Raw genomic sequence first — 24,118 nt, forward strand, 5'->3', positions numbered from 1 at the left:
TAATCATATTCCATCATTGCCTATGGATTGTCTCTCTCTCTTTGGACCATAAACTCCTAGGGCAAAAGTGCTGTTTTTTTCATCTTTGTATTAAGTTTTTAATAAATATGTATCAAATGAAAAAAGTAAATGCAAAGTGTTGACTATTGAAATTTGTAATAAGTATTCCTTGCTCTAATAGTTCTAAGTGACAAGTCTCCAGCTCTGATTCATAGATTATGGAAAAGTAATATGGTATCTATTTAAAGCACATTTGTGGGGGCGGCCAGGTGGCTTAGGGGTTAAGTGCGCGAGCTCCGCTACTGACGGCCCTGGTTCGGTCCCCGTGCGCACCAACCTACTGCTTGTCCGGCCATGCTGAGGCCACGTTCCACATACAGCAACTAGAAGGATGTGCAGCTATGACATACAACTATATGTTGGCGCTTCGGGGAAGAAAAAAAGGAGGAGGATTGGCAATAGATATTAGCTTAGAGCCGGTCTTCCTCAGCAAAAAGAGGAGGATTAGCACAGATGTTAGCTCAGGGCTCATCTTCCTCACAAAAAAAACAAACATTTGTGAATGTTATATTTTCTCTCATTAAAAAGTTGTTCTAGATTTCTACCCCTTTCAGGTAATAAATAATGATTTGATATAAATGAATCCAAAAATTTGTATAATAATTTGATATGAAAATATACTTTCAGATATCATATAATTTACTCAAGTGTTGTAATTCAGGAATTTAATATTTCTTAACACGAAGCTGGGGTTCTTTGTTTCAGAAGAAAGAGTATAAATTTCATAGCTATAATTTTTTAAAGTTTGCATACTCAAAAACAAATGCACAGATTTGTCATGTAAGTTTTCCTCTAAAATGCAGTGAGATCAAACTGTCTCAACAATTTCTCTTTTTTTCAATTAAAGTGACTTTATTTATTCATTTGTTTATTTTATTGTGGTAACATTGATTTATAACCTTAAGTTTCAGGTATACATCATTTCAATTTCCATGTAGATTATCTCAGGTTTACCACCCAAAACTAATTACCATCCGTCACTGTACGCATGTGCCCCTTTCCTCCTTTTGCCCTTCTCCCTCCTCCATTCCCCTCTGGTAACCACCAATCTAATCTCTATATTTATCTGTGTGTTTGCTGTTATTGTTGTTTTTTATCTTCCACATGAATGAAATCGTACAGTATTTGGCTTTCTCTATCTGACTTATTTTGCTTAGCATAATACCCTGAAGGTCCACCCATGTTGTTGCAAATGGCATATGATTTCATCTTTTTTTATGACTCAGTAGTATTCCATTGTGTGTGTGTATATATATATATACCATGTCTTCTTTATCCATTCATCTGTTGATGGGCACTTGGGTTGCTTCCACGTCTTGGGTATTGTCAATAATGCTGCAATGAACATAGGGGTGCAAATATCTTTTCAAGTTAGTTTTTTCACATTCTTTGGATAAGCTGGAAGTGGAATAGCTGGATCATATGGTAGTTCTCTTCTTAATTTGTTAAGGAATCTCCATACTGTTTTCCATAGTGTCTGTACTAGTTTACATTCCCACCAGCAGTGGATGAGGGTTCCCTTTTTTCCACATCCTCTCCAACACTTGGTATTTCTTGTTAATTATAGCCATTCTGAAGAATGTGAAGTGATAGCTCATTGTAGTTTTGATTTGTGTTTCCCTAATAATTAGTGATGTTGAACATCTTTTCATGTGCTCGTTGGCCATCTGTATATCTTATTTGGAAAAATGTCTGTTCAGATCCTTTGCCCATTTTTTTTTTTTTTTTTTGTGAGGAGATCAGCCCTATGCTAACATCTGCCAATCCTCCTGTTTTTCTGCTGAAGAAGATTGGCCCTGGGCCAACATCCGTGCCCATCTTCCTCCACTTTATGTGGGACGCCGCCACAGCATGGGTTGCCAAGCAGCGCGTCGCTGCACACCCGAGACCCGAACCGGAGAACCCTGGGCGGCTGCAGCGGAGCGCGCGCACTTAACCGCTTGCGCCACCTGGCCAGCCCCTTTGCCCATTTTTTTAATTGGGCTGTTAGTTTTTTTGTTATTGAGATGTATGAGTTCTTTATATATTTTGGATATTAACTCCTTATCAGATATATGATTTGCAAATATCTTCTACCAATTGTTAGGTTGTCTTTTTGTCAACAATTTCTATACAGTGAATCTGCCCAGCCATCTGACATATTCTATACACTTATATGAATTTCTAGGTAATTATAAAATACTTAGAAAAAAATACAAGTTGCGTTTTAATAGCCATCTATGCAAATACCACCCAAATTTAACTTATATTCATAATTTATCATATTTGTGTAAGCTCTTATTTAACTCTGATATTTATTTTTATCCAAGGAATCTGCTCCTTGTTTGATGATAAATACTGCTATAAACTCCTAACAACAAAAAAATCAGAGTTTACTAACACACCTCTCTCTATAGTTCCTCTTCCCAAAATGAAATCATTTTAAATTTTTTTATATGCTTATGATGATATTTTCTCCACATTTCTAAATAACATGTTTTTAATATATCTTGATAATATTAGACATTTTCTAAGGAGGACTTAACATTTATATACAACCTATTGTTATTTTTCCTCTACCCCTACTCCATCTAATTTTAGACATTGTCTAATAATGATTCTGCTTCCTTATGCTACATTTTCCTCTCCTCGTTCCACAACAGACAGACATATGTTTCCCAATTAGCTGTATAACATTTTTTGTTTAGTCTGATATTCAGTGTTTACGTTATCTTGAGACTGTAATTTTCACTTGAGTCTAAGTATACTAAAATTATTTATTCTTTTCGTACATAATTTTAGCTTCCCTGAAGTTAATAATCCCACATTTGTGACATAATCTTCTATCTACTTACATTAATTATTCCCCAAGCTCTCCCATAAAACTGAGAATTACTTTTCTATACTGTCGGTTACATCAGACAACTCATCAGTGCTCTTTTCCCCATTGGAGAAATCTCTCCTGGAATCATCTGTCCTCATGAGGCTTTTCTTCATCATTGTCTTCAGAATTTCCTTTGCCTCGCTTCTGTTCTATGACACCTATTTTCTGAATACCAGATATTCTTTTTCTTGGTTTTCTGCCACAAATTTGTTGATATACTCTTTATTAGCAGCATGATAAGGAAAGAATGAAACATAAATACTTTGAGACCTAGCAAGCTTGAAAATACATTTATTCTATTCTTATAGTTGATTAATGGGTTGGCTGAATAGTTACTTCTTAGCAGGAATTAATTTTCCTTCAGAAGTTTGAAACCATTGCTACATTGTCTTCTATATTCTAATATAAATTTTGAGAAGTTATTTAACATGCAGTAAAAGACTATCTGATAATCGAGAAAATTCTTCCACCCTATTACCAAGAAAGCTACAACAAAATGGCATTACTTATAAAAGGCAAAAGTGGTGGTGCAGGTGTAAGATACTTTAAAACCAAATGATATTTGCACCAAAAATTTCGAATTTTCCATATTTTTTTATATGATAATAAAATCATCTCATGATGTACCAAAAGGGTCTGGAAATTACTAAAGAAACTGATATATACTAAGATTTCAGTGAGAATGACATTTTTATGAAATTATTATTATCTATGTGTTTGCATGTTGAAATAATTCTTCTGGAAACAATATGCAATGTGATTTTTAAAAATTTATGTTTTGTGTTTAAATGTTCTTGATATTAATTTAGTTGTGCTATGCCATTGTTAACTAGCTTTTAATATTCTGGGTCTATATGATTTGTGATTGTTAAATATCTATCTCTATTTATTTAGAGGTCTTTAGAGATTGTCTCATATTAAGATATTTGTGATGAAGGATAAAGAATTTCCCCCATGGGAAGCTAAAGGACAATTTCAAATAAATACCAGCAGCCGAGTGTGTCTCTGGACTACCTCATTGTCATTGTCAACTAATAGTATAGAGATTATCTGAGATGCTATGTCTTTTTATGCTTGTGTATTATTTATTGTTCTCTTAGAGAGAGGCTTTCTTTCTTTTTCTCCCTCAATTAGTAAGTGATCATGTGATAATGACACACAGGATCATGAGGCCTTGAATATTTCAGAACCATTTTCAGGGTGCTTATTACACGAGTCAGAAAGTAATAAAGTTATGGAGATTGCTAAATTTAGAGGAAAAGGTAACTTTAATTCACATTTTGTTAGAACAGCATTTAGCATAGTATATCAGCGTTAGAGAAAATAGGTTAAAATATATTAAGATCTCATGAAACCCAGGTAACGATAATTTTATGTGGATTGGAACAATCTGCTTGAACACATGCCTTTTTCTTATCTTCTTATATTATTTTTTGAGATGACTTTTGCTCTATGATTTAATTAGCTTCTTTCCTGGTGTCATCATCCACAGATTCAGTAGAAATGAGAAGCAGTATACTCTGCTCCAACAATATCCAGATATGATGTGGAAAACTGCTTTCTACTAAAAGGATCCATGGCTGCTTGGTTCTTTATTTAGTATAGGAGAATTCAAGATAATCTTGGGATATCTCGCTATTGTCAGAAATCAAGGATTCACCAAAGGGTAGTGGGATATAGTTAAAAACAACACCATGGTCATCATGTACAGAGAGCTGATATAGTGACAATTTGAGCATCCAGAAGAAAATAATAATGACAGCTAAGTGGATCCAGTTGAATCTGTGTAACGTCATAAATTTGTGATACTTGGAGGAATATACAAATATGAATTGTGCTAGAAATAATCCTTTTCACCCAATTCTTGCAGTAAATATGGGGGATGAATCACTCAAATAATAAATAAATTTGAAATATTTTAAGTGGAAAACTGATATAATATCTTTCTCATATGATGAGTTTTAAATAGATGTTATGGTGAAATGATAGTGTATTTATTTTGTTTTCTTCCCTTGATACATGAAGTAGTAAGTTTTAGAAACATTCTCCAGTATATCTAGGCTTGGTTCATTTTGTCGTCACTCATATAGTCACTTATATTTCAACTATCTCATCTTTGCTTAGTCAGTTACAATTTTTCAGCTGCTTTCCATCTTCAAAAATTTTGTTGATCTCCTCTCTACTACTGCCCTTGTTGTTTTCTTCTTTTGTATTCCTTAACTGTAATTTTTGGAGAGTTTGAATGAGAAATAACAATGTAAGTGAATATCTGTTCAATCATATTTAGTGAGTAAGTGCAAGCAGTAGATTTTTTCAGAAATAAAATATTTCAGATATAATCGAATCTACTCTCCCATTTATCTCCCTCATCCCTGAAAACCAACAATACCCTGAAATTAGTGTATCATCTTTCTGTCTACATTTTTATCTGGTTTGTTACTTATGTAATAATCTTAAATAACAAGTGGTGTGTCTCCTCGTGTTTAAGTACAAACGTTTTTCTAGGACAAATACTGGGACAACAGAATGATCTTCCATTATTATACAATTTTAACAACATATATAGCTGCCAAAGCTAGAGATAGGTTTTCCAAACTCTTTTGTGGCTTAGTATGGGCATGGAATGTGAGCTGGTGTAACATGTGCAAATATCTTGTTTAAAAGGAAATTAATTGGCCTACATATCCTCTTTTCTACTCTTTTCTACCCCTTCTGTAAACAGAGTTGCCCAAGCAGAAGTGACTGGCTCCATTATAGAAGATGACTTTAACACTCTACCTATATATTTAGCCATTAACTACATATGGTGATTTGAATTAAAATTACATAAAATTAAGATTATAGTTTTTCAGCTACCTTAGCCACATTTCACATGTCAGTAGCCACATGCGACTATTGGCTACCATAATGGACGGTGCAGATATAGAACATTCCCATCATCTCAGAAAGTTCTATTGGACAGTGCTCTAACGGGATCAGAAACAGGAAAAATGAAAGCAATCCAGGTCAAAGCTTGAAATGCTACAATATCTTATGGAGTAGTTCTCTCTATCCATCTAAATTTCCTGGTTAACTTCAGACTACAATGGGGAAGAGAAATAAATATCTATTTTATTTGAGTCACTTGTTTTGAGGTTACTTTATCAGAGCAGTGTAGCCTATACGTACACACATACGTGCATACGTATGTATGTACATGTATGTATGTGTGCGTATGTATGTATATAAATATTGGTTTGCAACCTCAGGAGTTCCTAGAGTGAAATTCAAAACTGGCCCCTGTACACAGAGGGCAAGGAGACACTGAACAAAGAGGCAGACTGCTCCAGATTGGCAGATGTCAGGTTTAATAAGAAAGGGAACTTACTTATGAGGTTTGTCTTGAGCGACCACAAATGCGTAGATCTCCACATCCTTCAGCCAGAATCTTAAGTCTATATAGAGTCCTTAAGGGGGTTCAGTCAGGTACACCGTCCAGATGGTCTCAATAACACATTGCTCTCTCAAGGCTGCGTTCTTGAAACAGTTTCAGCTACAAGAATGGTGGTTGGAATGTACATTCCGAGGACAAGGAAGGGGGTAAGGAGCTTCTGATTGCCAGTCCAGTTCAGTCCAGCTCATGGGTCAACCAGCAGTCACAACCTCTTGATGACCTCCTCCAACACTCCTCCTCTCTTGACCGGCTCTTACAGTCTTACATGCCCCCCTTGTCCACAATGTGCCCTGAGTGATCAGCAAGGGGTTTTATTAGCATGGAAGTGGTTTGTTTGGTGGCTATCTGGCTGCATTAAAGGCAGATGCTGCAGCAACAGTATAAGCACATGCAAGAGAAAGCAGACTAAAATGACGACTCCTACAATAAGTAACGATTTTTTCCACCCAAAGCTCCGTGATCTAACAGGTGGTCACGTCCTTTTGATGACCCCCTCCAACAATAAAGAGATAGAGAGAGAGAAAGTGAGAGAGAGAGAGAAATTCTGATCTTCAAGTATGCAAATGTCCGTCACTAAATATTCCAAATTGCTTATATGTTGATCTCTCATTTATAGTTTTTGAGAGCCCCTTGTTCCCCATACTCTCACTGATACTTGACATTTTTAGTGAAGATACACTTTTCTCAGACCTTCCATTTTTCCATGTGAAAGTATTTCAGTTACATTAACTATCCTCTTCACTGGAGAATTTGTGACTGCTGGAGAAGGCACCGAGCATGCTCAGGTGATCTTTCTTCTTGACAGATCTGCATGCCTGCAGAGAGGGTGAATTCTGAGCTCTCAGAGCAACATCAAAGACGTGGGGAAACAGGCTGTGCTCCTTTGTGTGTGACTTGTCTTTGATCAGTGCTGCCTGTGACTGAGTGGGCAAGATTATCCAATTTATAGTGTGTTAGTGAATCCGTTTGGCTGCACACCAAAGCCCTGCCTTTCATTTAAGCCTTTGGCAGTCATTTAGCTGAATACTTGAAATCTATCATTTGATTTTCTGTTCAGACTTCAGGTAGGACAGAAAGTATGTTTAAATTGATCTCTTAAAACTCCAACAAGCATTATAACAATTTTAATATTTGGGTAAGCTCATGTTGTTTTAATTCGCATCCCTGATTATTGGTATTATATCTCTATGTTTATTTAACATTTGTATTTTTTATCCAAAATTGTCTGTTCAGATCTTTTGTCTAGTGAAAACTAGATTTGCAGATACAGAAAGCACAGTTTCAGGAATTTTCTTATTTACAAAAATGTTCCAAACTAAGACAAATCTGAATTAAGTTATTGAATTTTAAGGCAAGGAAATACTTTTTCTGCAATCCAAACAGACTGAGGAAATCATCGAGAAAAGGTAAAAGTGAGCTAGTCCCAAACTTTCAACAGTAATATTAAATATCAGAAAATAATGTCTATAGAGTTCAGAGTGGAAGAAAAGATATACCAAGATCATTATATCCAGCTAAGATGTTATTAAAGTATAACTATAATAGGCAGAAATTCTCAAACCTGCAGAATTTAGATATACGATACTTGAGATACTATTGAAAAAATTAAGATGTGAATCAAAATAAAGAATATAAGAATAGCAAAGCCACAATACAAGGGCTAGCAATTAGCAGATATTTTATTTAAATGGATGAATGCTAAACAATTTCATCAATTATGGTTACAGAATAACGAACATAATAATTAAAACATTAATTAATTGTTTCATAGGGCTTACTTTGTGAGGCAGATATACTATTATTATTCCCATCCAATGGATGGAGAAACTAAAGAAAAGTTAAAAGACTTAATGACATTTGCATAGTTATAAGTGGTAAACTTCTAATTGGATCTGGGCAGTCTGACTCCAGATTCTATGCTATTAATTATGTTATATAGAACAGAAAGTAAAGTATAAACCTGAGAGAGAGAAATAATTTGACTATTAAAACAATAGCTAGGAAGAGTGAAGATAAGAGGAAAAATTTAGAAGATTAACTATCCTAATCCATTATAATCAAAACAATAAATGTTACCTAAAATTAAAAAAAAAACACTAAATGAATTGTGTTCTTAGCTATGTTTTTCATAATTTCTTCTTTTAATCTTACGATAATCTTTTCAGAAATTGTCTTTCATGGGGAAAATTATTTATCTAAAGTTTAGAAATTCCTTCAATCTTAATTGTTAATTTTTCTTATTTTAAATGCAGAAAAAAATAAATCTGATTTACTTAATTGTTTTTAATAAAATATTATTTCTAGTAAAGTTTCATTTCCATATGCAATGTATATCTCATTACCTATTTTCTACCTGCATATGCATAGTAAGATGCCAGGAAATGGCTAATATTATACTAAATTTAATGATGGTCTGGGTAGAGAAATCCAACATATCCATTTTTCTTTTTCTTAAATTTTGTATAATATGTTATTTTCAATAAGCTTGTGATATTTTGAATCAGTTTGAATTTTCTAAGTTATAATTAGAGCTCTATATCCATAACTTTTATCTATGTATGCATCTATACTTTTATCCTGCTTATGATGCGGGGCTATGTTTAAAATCTTGTCTTTATTAGTTACCCATTGCTTCCACATCCACTTAGACCTTAACCATTCTATCTGGAGTATGCGCATGTAAATTTTTGTTTCAAAATTTACGTTCTTTATTGTTTCTTATATGCATTTAGTTTCCTCCCCTAGTTTGCGTATTTACTAAAGATTATCCAATCGTCTTGCTATGAAATGCACAACTTTAAAGAACTTAAAAATATAAATTTTCTTATAATAATCAATGATAAAAAAGTTATCTTCATAGCAAAAAATGTTTAAAAAAAGTTAATTTTTAAGATATCACAATATTGTTACTCTCTGTCAGCCTCTCAAATGGTAGCCAAGGATGTTGATAAAGTTCTTTAAATATTTTTTTTAAGATCATAAACATCTTTAAATAGAGTATTAAGTTGTCTTCTCCAAATTAACTAAGATTTATTTAACACTGATTCTGTGCCAAATACCATGCCAAGTGCTTTATACATATCACTCAATTTATTCCTCATAGTAATTATATTAAGCAAACATAACAGCTCCATTTTACAGGGAGACTAAGGCATGATTAGTAAGTAACTTTTCTAAATTTACATAGTTAACAAATAGACAGGAGATATTGAAATAAAGATCTGACTTCAGAGTATGTACTTTTAACCAGTACAACATATTGCTTCATAAATTTTTGATGTTTATGCATGTTTTGGCCTCACATAAACATCAATGAAAGACAGCCAGGGAAGCTTTTAATCCCTAAAGAGGTGTTTGGAGCTCCTGGGTTTCTCAGTGATGGCAGAGTACATGTTTGTGGATATGGCCAAGAGGAATGGGAATTTGAAAGTATGCTATGTTAGAATTGAGGAAAATAGTAAGAGATTATTTGGGTACGAGGGTATTGCTGCTCTTGAAAGTTAAGATAAAAATAGAAAATTTGATCTTAAAAACAATAGAAAATTCACTGAAGAGTTTCATTAAACAGGACAAATGGTATATTTCGAAAATAAAAACTTTTTTTTTTTTAATTTTCACTTAGCATTGGTCATAGTTGGAAAGAGTGTGACAGAGGGATCAGAAGGGAGAGCACCTGGTGAGTGACATTACCCATAACTTTCATGGTGATTAATTCTGAAGGCTATAATTAATCTACTGCTATTTTGTGGCATAAATGACAGCTTTAGCCAGGAGGAATAGGCTAATTGTTAGGCAATAATGGAATAAAAAGCAGTGCATTGCAGAGTGATTACCCCTTATGCCTTAGGTGGTTTAATGAAGCATTAAGTCTGAAAAACATTTTTGTTACCTAAGAATTGCATGAAACTTTGTGCAAATGAATTTGATGATACCTAATTGGTATTATGAAATTAAATTTGTAAATAAACATATGGGAATTAGTCAGCTTCATGCTGTTCATAACTGACATGCGTAGAATATTTTTACAGTCGATTAAAAGACATTAGAAATTTACTATTTCTCTTTTGTTCTCTAGAGAGTTTCTGTTTATATAACATGAGTGTTTATATATATTTGCCTATTTAATGAACATTTGGTAAAATACGCTTTATATTTTATAACTTCCCAGTGTCTTGCTTTTGTAATGAAAGTTACACAGAAGGCTGGCTCTAATATTGAACTCATAGAACAGTTTCTGAAAATTGGCCAACTTCATCTGAATAATGTGTATTTCAAAACGTCCCCTGGTATGGTGGACTTGTATCTGATTAAGGAGGTATACTAAATTTCAGAACTTAGTGCAGTACTATCTGTTACTAATTCAACTTTTAAGGTAGCTATTGTGGGGGAGGAAGAAATTTTTGTCTTCCCTTCTAGTTTCTTCTGGCTGCTCTAAGAATTAAATTGACATGAAACAGATGGGAAAGATAAAATCAAATTTAATTTTGTACATATGGCAACCCCACACACATGAGTCGGACACCACACATAAATGAGAGGTTCAGAAACAGAAAGGTAAGATGAGGTGTTTATGCCATCTTGAGCCAAGAAGTGAGACAAGGGCCTCAGGCTTCAAAGGAGAAGAGGGTAATTCACAGGATGACAAAAACAGCAGATATTCAGTAATTACGGGTTTGCCCTGCCATGCAGATATGTCATAAAAATTTATTTCTGGTAATAACGCTTTTTATTTAAATCTTTAAGGGAGAAGTAAAAGTTTAAATTCTTTAAGGGAGATGTAAAAATTTCTCTTGAGCCCATAAGGTCTTGATTGGCTTTAGCTCATAATATTCCACACACCAAATTAGCATATCATAGGGAGGCCTTTCTGAACCACTTCAGTACTGCCTTTGACACTTCATGAGAAGTTTCACATTCCAGAACTTGGGCTGGTAGCTTACTCCGTGTCATTGAACCAGTTTCTTAGTTCTGAGATTAGGTCAATTCATTTAAACAATTATATCTAATTTCAGGAGGTGGGGATGAAGGTGGGCTCCCAAAGCTTAGGCCTAAGGTACAACCAATCAGGTATTTAATAAGAGGCATTTCTATGGAAACAAAAGAAAAACAATGGTTAATGATTGGAGCAGACTGTATCCCAGTTTCTGAGTTCTGAAGGCAACCAGTTGAAGAGGTTTCTAGATGTTAGGCTTGAAGCATTTTCAGATGGAATGAGGGCAGACACTAGCAATCTGACAGATTTTGCTAGTTTGCAGTTTGAATGTCTCTGATGATCTTTCTGAGTGACCCAGGCTGCAACAGGTATAAAGATCGTCCATACAAAAGCCATTGTGGTGATTTCTCTGGAATTTATATCCAGTTGTTCAGCTTCAGTTTGCAGGGCTTCAGGAAAAAGGGCAGTTTTAGTTCTCAGTGATTCCAAGTGAAAAAAGTGGGAGTAAATTGCGTATGTTAATTTGGAGGGTTATAACCAGGTATTGAAGGAAACTAGAAGAATTCAGGATCAGTCTATTTTACAGGTAGGAAACAAAACCTTAAAAGACAATGAACAGCACTAGAATCTAATATCCACAAGGGTATATTACGGTTTCTATTGAAATACAATTTTTCTCTCTAAAATCACCCCCATTTGTATCAAAAATAATCAAAGTAAAACTAATTTGTTTGTAAAATGAGTCTAGTTTAGGGCCCGGCCCGGTGGCGCAAGCGGTTAGGTGCACACGCTCTGCTTCGGTGGGTGGCCTGGGGTTCGCGGGTTTGGATCCCAGGCATGCACCGACGCACCGCTTGTTAAGCCATGCTGTGGTGGCGTTCCATATAAAGTCGAGGATGGGCACGATGTTAGCTCAGGACCAATCTTCCTCAAGAAAAAAGAGGAGGATTGGCATCAGATATTAGCTCAAGGCTAGTCCTCCTCACAAAAAAAAAAATGAGTCTAGTTTCAAGAAACTTGGCCTATTATTTTCATACATACAGAAAGAATAGCAATTGATCATATAGGCTTTTTAAAATCTGCTTTGCTGGAACTTTTCATAAGGAATCTCCAGATGGAACATTAAAGGCCGCTCAAAGCCAGGAAACCAGGCCAAAGACTTGCTATCAGACTCACCTGCAATACCAACCGATTTGGGTGAATTCCTCTCTTCTTGAGGTTACCAAAATATCTTGAGGTTTCTGTACCTGCCAGCAAGTGACCTTCCTTTCTCACCTAGTAAGGCTGCTTGGAACCCTATCAGCAAGGTACCAGGCTGATATCTCCCAGGGGCTGTATCGGCTCCATAAAGTCAATCCTGGTCCCTTAAAGCTGTCTGGTCATATCTGAGTTTATGTACATTCTCTGTCAAATATGATATTTCAGTCAAAGTTTGGCAATATAAGCAGTTTCCAATTTTGCCCTACTACAAGGAGAACAGATTCTTATTGAATTATGCAAATAACTATATTGCCATGAAAATAAGAATACTCACCAAATTTCTGAATTCAGGAGGAATCAGATAGGGAGAAAAAGACAATATTTCAATCTACTTCCAAAGGTATAATTTACCGATTGCTATAGTCATAGTCGGCTTAGGAGAAAACAAATTTCCTTATATCTGGAAAACAAAGGATAAAAAAATAGCAATACTTCAGACAAAAAGTGATAAAAATTGTAATAATGTTTATCAGTTCACTCAGTCCAATGTAATTAATTCTTGTTGATCTTGATCTTTTGTTAGCGGTTTTACGAAGTCATCAGTTTTTCCATTAGAGTTCTCTAATTTCTTAACCAGTTCAGTGGAATGATCTGAAAGTTATCAGAAACCTATAATTGTCAAAAAGTCCTTTCCATGAATCTTCTTGAAGATGAAGCATTTTTTAAAAACATCAGAGTAAAACAATAACTGACTATAAATGACAAAAGAGCTAACATTATAATGCAATTGACAAAGAAGCTTGGTTATTTTTATGACATACAAAATTTTAAGATAATAACTTGATATATAGATATATAAAAACTTTGCTCTTGTAATCAAAGAGCTGATAAAACAGCATAGGAAATTATTTTGATAAAACATAAAATCCCTGTTTTTTAGGCAGATGACTCAAAAGTAAAGAAAAACATTTCATAATCGTTTTATCAAGAGCAAACTTACAAGTCCAAGAAAACCTTGTCCTTTTAACAGGGAGAAAACCAAATTCTAATTTGCACCACTTACTTTTCATGTTATAACTCATTTACTTAATTAAATTCATTCCAATCGTAGCCAGCTTGACTATGCATAAAACTCATTTTTCAGGGTTCCTTTTCCATAAACTTTCTATAATTTATTTTTTTCACATTCAAATTTTATCCTATGCTTTCCCTCACTTTTTCTTTTTTTTTTCCACTGAAAGCACATATTTTATACTAAGATGTTTTACTTATTTTAGTAGTTTTATTTAAATATATTAATTAGAATTTTTAACCCCAGAAACTTAATTTCCAGTAAAAAATCATAATTTAAACAAGTAAGCAACTGTAAACTGTATGTTACACTCGTATTCTTTAGATTAGTGAATTTGTTAGTACCTTTTATGATTTCTAGAAACATATGTTTCTTTATAGTGCAGTCTTTCAATGTGGTACAGGACATGTTTATTAACAGACCCAAATTTATCTAGTTTCTCTGCAATACGAAATGAAAAGTAGATAAACCTCTCTTCAGTAATTAATATTTTACTATTTTATCTTATCTGGAAATGATCTAAATGTTTCATGAATTTACCATCATTTAATTTAATTTAGCAAAGCTATAAAGTTTCAAGTTACCAAAAAGATTTGGGGAATCTATTTTTAAGTATACATAGCACAAAACATAATTATTGTACCTAAAAAATCTTATTTCATTAACATCTATATAATTCATTTGTTCTTAGCAATTATACTTAGATATTTATGAAAATTTCATGAGAGATTAAAGCAGTTAGCTGTTACCTTAAGTTATTTTTTTTATTGCTGACAAATTTTCTAACATAGATAAGATGAACTTATTTGATAAATAACTCAGGTTATTAGTTGCATGTCTGCATTATATCCAATGCTGATAACTTTGAACACATGCCTATTAATTAAACTAACAAATTTAAACAAGCTTTTATTTACCAAATATCATTTTACATCATATTAATGTGAAAAACGTTAGAGTTGGTTTCAATTACATTTAGAAATAATTTATAGAAGCACTTACTTTAGGACACTTAAATAGAACTCTTTTAGAAATTAATTTAGCTTGTATAATCCAGAGGTAGAAAAATATCACAAATATATATAACATACATCCAAAGAAATACATAGATACATAGATACATGCAAGCAGAGACCTTGAATAGTTTTTATTTTAAAATTTTAGCCGTGAAATGGGTATGATAATGCACAACTCGCTTGTTTATAAAAGAACAGTTGGATTCAAACTGTGTTTCTGATGGATGGAATAAATTAAGGTTATCTGCTTAGATGCCTAAACATTGTTTCTACTAATCTTTGTGGAGAAGACACTTAAGATGCTAGATTACAGGCAAGGATGCTTTTATAGTCATTTGTCTCTTTTTTCTTTTTTTTTTTGTCTCTGAAGGAGGACTAAGAGGTCTAGACAAGAGTTCCTGGAGAGGTTACAAGTCTCTTGAGTTAAATAGGAGAAGTTTCCGGGATTGATGATAGGGAATGGGTGGAATTTGAACCACTTCTAGAACCGCATTTCCAGTTTTGCAAAGATTTGTAAGATAAGGACAGTTGCTCTCAATTCTTCAGAAATTGGGTTGTAACTTAAATGATATCATAGATTAATCTACCCGTACAACTACATTATCCCTAATTTTTTTTTTTTTTTCCTCTGGGTGCATAGTTTTATTTTAACTTATGGAAGAAGGCCTATAAAAAATTCCTATCAGGCTCTGAATATCACCTTCCACTCTGGCCATAGAGCTACTAAAAAAACTCCTTCTAAATATCTTGCCAATTTTCAGCCAGGAGAAATAGTAAACATTTCTGGCAGTATTTAACAATTCCATGGACCCAAGAGGCATCCTTAAAGGTTGCTACCTTCCCAAAATTCAGAGTCACTCCCAAAGATAACCAAAAGAAAGAACCGACAGCTTGCATGTCTGAGGCAGGCAGAAAGCCAAGCCAAGCCCTTAGGACACAAAATGAGACAAGCAAGAAGGCAATAGCTATCTCTTGGAGAGAAAGGGTCAATAACCAATGGGTCTGGATTTGGAAAGAAAGAGTCGATACGAAATTTTATTTTCCTCTCTTTACTGGGCACTACAGAATGGCCACTGATCTTTCTAATTCTTTCTACATTGGTAGGATCTTCTGAAAATGGAGGCAAAAAAGGCTTTATAATTCAAAAGATCTACTGTTGTTCCAGGGACACAAATTCTCTGGGTGATCATCTAGGGTATATCTGCAATAGACATTGCATAGGAAGGCCTAAAGCTGGCAGAGCCTGATTATAGAGTCCAGCAGAGCAAGCCCTACTGTCTGTCTTAGTAAATTTATTTACTGGCCTTCAGCCAGTATACTGTCTACCTATATACTCTTAGAGATTAGGCTGGTGTACTCTCTGTAAATTTTGTAGGAGAAAAAGAAAGTTAAAACAGGCAGACAGGACCAGATCTTAAGAAGAGGACTTTACATTGGATTTTTGTTTGAAGTCTAATTTTCTGTTCTTTTATCTTGTTAGGGAGTCCCTAAGTCTAGCTGTTATATATATTTTTTTCTCCTTTTTCTTCTTAACTGCCAGACAGTTGTACTTCCAACGTCCTAATTTTTTTAAAAAAAATCTGCAAATGTCTGAAGGCAAATATGAAAGGGTCTGAGTAGACTTTGATTTTTATTCTAATTTCTGTTCTATCTTGTTAGGGGAGTCTCAATGGCTAGCTATTATACCAATATGAGAGCTCTCTAATTTTTTTTTTTTAAATTTAGAAGTTTTTCCTACTCAAAGGATCCATCATCTGGCCGTTGATGAGCAGGACCTTAATAGCAACTCAAACCAATAAGCCTTTTAATGGCTTAACCATGGATGCAAAAGGAATCCCCAAAGGATAGTGCAAAGGATACAGCCCTCCCAAGATCCAAAAAGTTTACTCCCAGAGTTAGCCTAAGAAAGTAAAGGCAGTAACTATGAGGGGCCCTGTTTTCAAATAGCCCTTCCAAAACACAGGGAATCACATGTTTCTCTACCTTTTGAACAGAATAGGGTGTTTAGATTCCCTAAGCTCAGATATATAGCCTATTCAGCTGACCACCAGATGCATATGCATCCTCCAGCTTGTGGAAACAAAAGAAAACATTGATCATCTCTGGGAGGAACCAAATCAACAGAAGACAAGAGTACCACTCATCCAAAATCTTTACCAGAGTCACTTTTGCCCAAGAAACTAATTTCACAAATATTTTTCCTGCTAGTCTAAATTTAGGAAAGTTAAAAATACGACCCTTACCATTCTCACTGCCAATAGACCCTGCAGTAGGCAGAGATCTAGGAGAGTGATGGTACAAGAACTCTTATCTTCTGCTGGCACTTATTAGACGTCCCAGATTCTCTCAGCTGCGATAGCCTCAGAGGGAGCAGAGTCCAACCAGGGGAGTTTATCCTGCTGGCTACACCAACTGTTGGGAAGGAAAAAATTGTCCTCTACCCTTCTGGGTTCTTCTGGCTGGTCTAAGAATTAAATTGACATGAGCCAGATTAACAGGAGAAAATCAAATTTAATTTTGTATTTACAGGAACCCCACATACATGAGAGGGTCAAAAACTTCACATGCATGAAAGGTTCAGAGACAGAAAGGTAAAATAAGTTTTTCATGCCATCTTGAACTAAGGAATGGGATAGGGGTATAGGCCTTCAAAGGGGAGGAGGGTAATTCAAAGGATGATAAGAATAGCAGATGTTCACTAATTAGAGGTTTGCCCTTCCACACAGATGTGTCATAAAAATTTATTTATCATACTAAATCTTATTATGGGCAAGGCCCCCAATTTAAATTCTTAAAGGGAGAGGTAAAAGTTTCTCTTGAGTTTGCAGGGTCTCAATTGCCTTTAGCTCAAAATATTCCACATGGCAAGCTGGCACATCTTGTGGAGGCCTGTTCTGAATCTCTTTGCTACCAGAAAGTTTTATCTCTAACATATTGCATATATAAATTACTGATACATGAAAATTGACAACTACTTTTTATTACTCTTTTATCAAGTCTGAAAGTTAAGAATTGTGTTAGAGAGAATAACTTCTTCAGCAACTGTCTTTATAGCTATCAATCCACATTTTAGACCTATGTGAATGTCATCCAATAACCAAGTGAAAATCATACTTGACATAAAAGATAGCATGATTATATGAGTTTACTATAAGAACTTTAAATTTATTTCACATTTTTGAGTTTGCTTTTATAAGTAAAATGTGAACACATTTACTGGATAATTTCCATTCTTTCTATTATTCTGTTTTTTGTGTGAGGAAGATCAGCCCTGAGCTAACATCCATGCCAATCCTCCTCTTTTTGCTAAGGAAGACCAGCCCTGAGCTAACATCTATTGCCAATCCTTCTCCTTTTTTTTCCCCTTTTTCTCCCCAAAATAGATAGTTGTATGTTATAGTTGCACATCCTGCTAGTTGCTGTGTGTGGGACACTGCCTCAACATGGCCAGATAAGTGGTGGGTCGGTGCACACCCGGGATCCAAACCCGGGCCATCAGTAGCGGAGCACGCACACTTCACCGCTAAGCCATGGGGCCGGACACCCCTTTCTATTATTGAAGTACGTGAAATATGGGAGAGGGAATGTACAAGGAGTTATACAGAAAGTAGAATAAGCAAAACAAGTATGCATATAGTACTATATATAACTTAAAAATGTAATTCTCTAAAAGTTAAATTCTCTGCTTAAATTTCAGTAATTTGAACATACAATCTATTTTAAATCACGTTTATTCATACCTATAAAGTCAATAAACACAAAGTGTCTTTTTATCCATGTATCCATTAAAAAACTTGCATTGAATACTTATTATTAATAGGCATTCTTATGTTTTAAGATACAGATATAATAAAATTTCTCTATTAATCATATCTGAGTTCATGTAGTGAGACAGAAGAATTAAAGGACAATTACTATATAGGTATCTCAAAAAGGAAACCAGGAGTCATTATGGATATTCCAAGAAAGGCTTCCAACTCAGCCTGGTGACTTTGGTCAGGTATTAGGAGTTAAACCTGGGTTTCAATATTCCTTTCCTTTTACTAACTACATACATTCAGATAAATTATTTACTAATTATACCTTGATTTCCATGTAAAATGAAGATAATATCAATGATTATTTAATATAATTGCTACCAGAACTAAATATATGTAAAATACTTGTCATGGTCCTTAGCACGTAATCAGTGCTTAATAAATCTTGTTTCTTTCTCTAACATTTGTCATTACCAATTTTATAACAACATTTCTCTCTCTTTCTCATTCTTATGCACACACACATACATATATTGAAAATCCTTCCTACAATGTCCTGTCCCCCATCCCAAATCTTGATTGCCCTGTTCCTCGTGCTAGTTTACTCTTCAGACTATATTTATTACAAAGAATTATTGAACAAAATGTCTACTTGTATAGCATGCTATATTAGAGTTGACATCAGAATAACAACAGATGCTAGATCATTGAATCTAACCTTGCATGAAAGTAAATAAATATGTAGAAGTTAATAGCAGGGAAAAGGAACGAAAGGAGTGTGAAGATTGGGTTTGGAATATCCAGTGTAGAATGTCAAGAATTTTATGATCTCTTTCTCTTTGCTTAGTAGTCCCTAGAAAATAAATCTGTATCATTTGAGTCATTGCCTGAGTCAAAGAAGAAGGGATAGTTTAGAAGACATAAGTGAGTGCCTCCTTTCATCCAATATTACCCATTCCCTTTTCATCCTAAGAGGTAATAAAAGGTTACTGCAGTGCCAGTGTCATGCGTAACATAGGATTTTGGACAACAGAAAGGTTCCTTAGACCGTTGAAAGTCCTCCTTTTTTTAAAATTGCATTTATGTGGGTCATATAGCCTTTTCTTATGAGCTTATATATTGAAAACTTAAAACTCAAATGTTTCCTTCCAAATGTATCATTTGTCTAAGATATCAGATGCTCACCATTTTATTTATAATAATGTTAATGATTAAAAAATGTGTCAAGAAAAAATATGGGGGAAAGAGATCGACTAAATTGATAAAGGAATAAAAAATGTAAGAATCAACAATTAATGATTTAAGACTTCAAAATTTTACCTTAAACTTGTCCTGTTGATGTTCAGAGATCTACGTTGGTGTTTATGAATCTATAGTCTGTCAGAAGTAAAATGTGCAGGAAAATATTCCATGTCTTGATGAATGTGAGTAAAATATTTTAACAGAAATCTCAAAGATGAGTAAGCCATTCTGTCCAAATCTAGAAATTACATATTCCACTTGCTTAATTTAAACTTGAAAAGTGAGAGAGACAGGTAACTAAATCCTGAATATAATCAATGGAGGAAACTATCTGGGTTAATTTAGTTCCCAAATTCTTCTTTTCCCTTAGCAACCTGTGTGTTTCTCTCTGGAAAGCAGAGAAACATACATTTATGCAGATGAAGTCAACTACTTATCGTTTTTGCTTTACCAATATACTTAACTCTTCTTAATCCAACCGTAGAGACAACATCTAAGTTCCTGAAATAATCCATTTTTAAATTCTTAGATTAAGTCAGTGAACTAGTATCCTAGAGGACTATAGTTTCCATCATATATTCCAAACACCCTACCAAGTTACGCTAAGCTTCAATTTATACAGAAAAGGGTATGCCTAGATGCATATTTATTATTTATCTGATTTATGATAGCACCAGAGGTAAAATCAGATGATCCACAGGATTTATGGCATTATTATTTGTAACATAAAAAGTTACTCTCTTCTATTTTAAATTAGCCTTAATAGCATTTAGAGAGAACAAAACAAGGTAAATTGGAGAAAAGCACTGCGGGAGGAGAGTTACATAGCACTGTCAAGTTGAGTATTTATAATCATCAAAGAGCTGAAAAAATGTCAGCTAACTTCTCACAGAGGGTAATTTGGAAAATTTGGCTTGAAAGAGTGTCTTTTTTATTTTTAGGTTGATGTAAAGCGAATTGAAGATGTTAATCAACTTTATGATTTTTTTTGCTGAAGTATGAGACTTAAGGTATTAGATATAAAGCATGATGTGTTGACCTGTCTAGGATGTCTTTCCCAATATGTAATAGAAAACTGACAACCTCTCTCATGCTTTCATCCATCCACAGCAGGAAATATTGATGACATATTTTAGATCCAAATCTGAATGCTTTTCTCTAAACATATCAAGAGAATTTAGAGAGAGACTATGCATTGAACAGTGACATGTTTTCCTACTATGAAAAATGCGTAGAAGAGTGAAAATTGGTAAATTATTTTTGGCAAGTTATCTTTTACAAATGGCAGAATAATGTGTTGGCTACATAAATCAAATAGAGATAAGGGAATAGAGATGTTAAAAAAGAGACTGGAGAGACTATTAAGTAATAGAAGGTGAGATACATAAATAAGCAAACAAACGTTTATGTTCAGCTCTAGAACATTCATTGAATGAATGTACTTTAATAACAAAGAATATTGAAATAGGCAATTAAGTAGAATCTAGGAACACTTTTAAGAAATACTACGTGTAAAATGTTAACATTAGTGTGTAGGTAATGACCATTTCTTCTGCATAAGTAATTTAAGAACAAAAATATTTTTTCCTACTCAAATTCTAGTTAACTCCACATTTACTAGATCACTTAAATTTTTTCCATCTTTCTTTGCAAACACAGAAGTTATACACTTTATCATTAGCAACTATCTATATGTAATAAAAGAGCAGTTTTGTAATAACGTCAGAACTCCAAGCTAGACATCAATGTAATTCAATCACATAATTATATAGAATAGAGAAAAGCAATCGTTGAAGAAGGAAACATTGCTGAAAACGTCAAGTGTTGGGAAAATTTTTCACAGACCAATCAGTTGCGTGACGCTTTCTGAAAGAATCTGAATAATCATCACACCTATTCTTTTCAAAATTGGTTAAAATCTAATGGAACATTTCTTCTTGACTGCTAAAATTGGGTGTATGTTGGATTCAATATTCCTTAAAAAATAAAAGACTTCTGCTTTAGTATTGGCCATTTAAAAGTTGTGTCAGATATCCTTCAGATTCTGTAAAGAAAACATTTTAACATGTGTCTGAACAGTATAAAATATTTATCCTTGAGTAGAAGAAAAATACTGAAAATAAATACAATACTAAATACGAACTGTCCATTTCCTTCATCCGCTCTTCTAAAAATTGACTTTTAAACTCTAACTTCTCTCATATTCAAGAAAAATATCTTTGTGAGATTCAGAGGCAGTAGAAGCTCTAATGATTTCAAATACATTAATGAGGCCTATATATTTGTTATTTGAGGCAGTCTACACAAGCTTATATCAAGGAATGTTTTTCTAAATATTTCTGTAGTTAAACACTTAAGAAAGTTGCCAAGATTTTGACCATAACAAAATGTTAAAGTAATTGGTGTAATGCTTCCTCACATGTCCCTAAAGTGTTTTTGGAATGGTATCATTACAGCTACTTTTCAACTCTGTCTTGCATAAGCTTATACAGTATTTCCACAAGCAGCTGTATTTTAATATCATTTTTTTTAGAGTCATGGAGTTCTATATTTTCTGGCCCTGCACATTTGTAGCTTTTAATAACATCCTGATATTCCATCAGTGGTTTTGAGCATTAATGGAACTATATACAAGACCTACCATCTAATCTCATGCAATTTAAATTACAGTGTAATTTTGCCATACCCACGTATCAATACATCGTAATTTTGGTGGGTTGATTTATCTGGAATCATGAGAACAGAAAGGGACAAAAATGAGAAGGACTAAATGATGACAGTCCTGGTATTATTGATCACATGTATAATTTTACTTTTAAAGAAGTGAATCCATGTGGAGATTGAGTGTCAAAAGATTTACTTTTGATAAGCCATTGGATATCATTAATATGTATATGGAAAATTGTCTGTGTTCTAGATATTTGAGCCAAAGTATAAAAAAAAATGAATAAGGTCCATTCTACTCAAGACCCTTTGTTAACTACATATATAGGTTATTAATCACAAATTATATTAATCTCAAGACCCTTTGTTAACTACATATATAGGTTATTAATCACAAATTATATTAATAAATATAAATTAAATATAACCATAAAGCATATTCCTTTAATAATCATAGACTTTTGTGCAAAAATATTATGCATATATAATATATATTATACATATTATATTATGTTTGTTAATATATATAATATATATTATTTTATATAATTATACACATTATAACAATAATATATATATATTTCCAGAAGTGATGTAAAAAAAGGCAAAAGAAATGAACAACAGTTCACATCAAAGTGTACAAATGACTGTTACACACATGAAAAGTACACTCCACATCACTCACAATAAAATAAAAGCGAATTAAATTATGTCGAGGTACCACTTCTGAACTCTTTCTTTGGAAATATTCAAACACTTGACATAAAACTATTTTAGTGAGACAGTGGGGAAAAAAGCACTTTCATACCGTGTAAGTGAGAGTGAAAAATCATAAAACACCTATGGAAGAAAATTTGGCAATATCTAACTACATATGCATTTATCAACGTTAATATCCTGTTTGTGATATTAAACCATAGGTCTTCAAGATGTTACCATTGGGACAAAGTGAGTACAAGGTACACCCTATCTCTATGTACTATTTCTTATAAGTAAAATTTTAATGAAAAAGTAACCATTAGCTCAGAATAATGGTTATCTTTGGGGAGGAGGGAGGGATTAAAAGTTAGTAAAGAGAACAATGGAGATTTTGTGATATTGGTAATTTTCTATTTTTTAACAACCTGAATTGTGGTTTAACATGAATTATTTATTTTGTGATAAGTCATTGAGGTAAACAATTGTTAGATTTAGAATTTTCTATATGTATTCTATATTTCAACTTTTAAAAATTAGAAAAAATAAAAGCTAACTTGGGAAAATTAATCTTAATTTGCTAGGCATTTTGGCTTGTTGGTAAAACTTTTACAACAAAGAAAAGTAAGTACCACGAGTGGACTCTCTGTGGAAACACTAAGATGTAGGGAGTAGAAAAGGACTGGCCTGCCCTTTTAGTTTACACACATGGGAGAATTTTCTGAATTAATTCTGGGGTTTCTTGAATTGGGTCTCTAATCTGATTAGATTTAAAGACACTAGTGATTCTATTTCCAGTTGTAAAGCATCCATTGATAGTTTATGGCATAACATGACAATAGAAATATGCAAAGTTTCACGATTGAATACTTGTAATCAAACGTTTTTAAGAAACAAAGATTTTGGTGACCAATGTTTTCAAATATTTTTGTCAAACTAGTAAGCATAATGAGATTGGCCAGTTGCTCCTAATGTCATTGGACAAAGTGGAGAAAGAAAAGGATGAGCTCAGGGATTAAAGTTCCCAGCTCAAGAATCACATAAAGGACCTGAAAGCCTCTATGTCTGCCCTGAAAGAAACTCTTATCTCCTGTAGACACAGGGCTGAGATTGACAAAATCCGAACTCAAAATCTCATCCTGCAAGTCACTGAATTACAACACAAATTAAATTCCCAGCCT

The 24,118-nt window shown here is 33.7% G+C and overlaps 1 long non-coding RNA gene across 3 annotated transcripts in view; it reads left to right on the forward strand.

The window, feature by feature from the left end:
• LOC131408512 (uncharacterized) overlaps positions 1–23,248 on the forward strand; it is a 43,163-nt gene extending 19,915 nt beyond the window's left edge. Inside the window, exons 3-4 of one of the 3 annotated variants that reach the window (XR_009220777.1) lie at positions 9,979–10,032; positions 23,162–23,248. This is a non-coding gene — a long non-coding RNA (uncharacterized LOC131408512). Of the gene's footprint in view, positions 1–9,978; positions 10,203–19,182; positions 19,457–23,161 lie in introns of those variants that run through there. The other 2 variants (XR_009220776.1, XR_009220775.1) reach the window with 2 other exon arrangements.
• The last annotated feature ends 870 nt before the right edge of the window (positions 23,249–24,118 follow it).

This window comes from Diceros bicornis, chromosome 7 (genome assembly GCF_020826845.1).
Source record: "Diceros bicornis minor isolate mBicDic1 chromosome 7, mDicBic1.mat.cur, whole genome shotgun sequence".
In the NCBI taxonomy this organism is placed as follows: domain Eukaryota; kingdom Metazoa; phylum Chordata; class Mammalia; order Perissodactyla; family Rhinocerotidae; genus Diceros; species Diceros bicornis.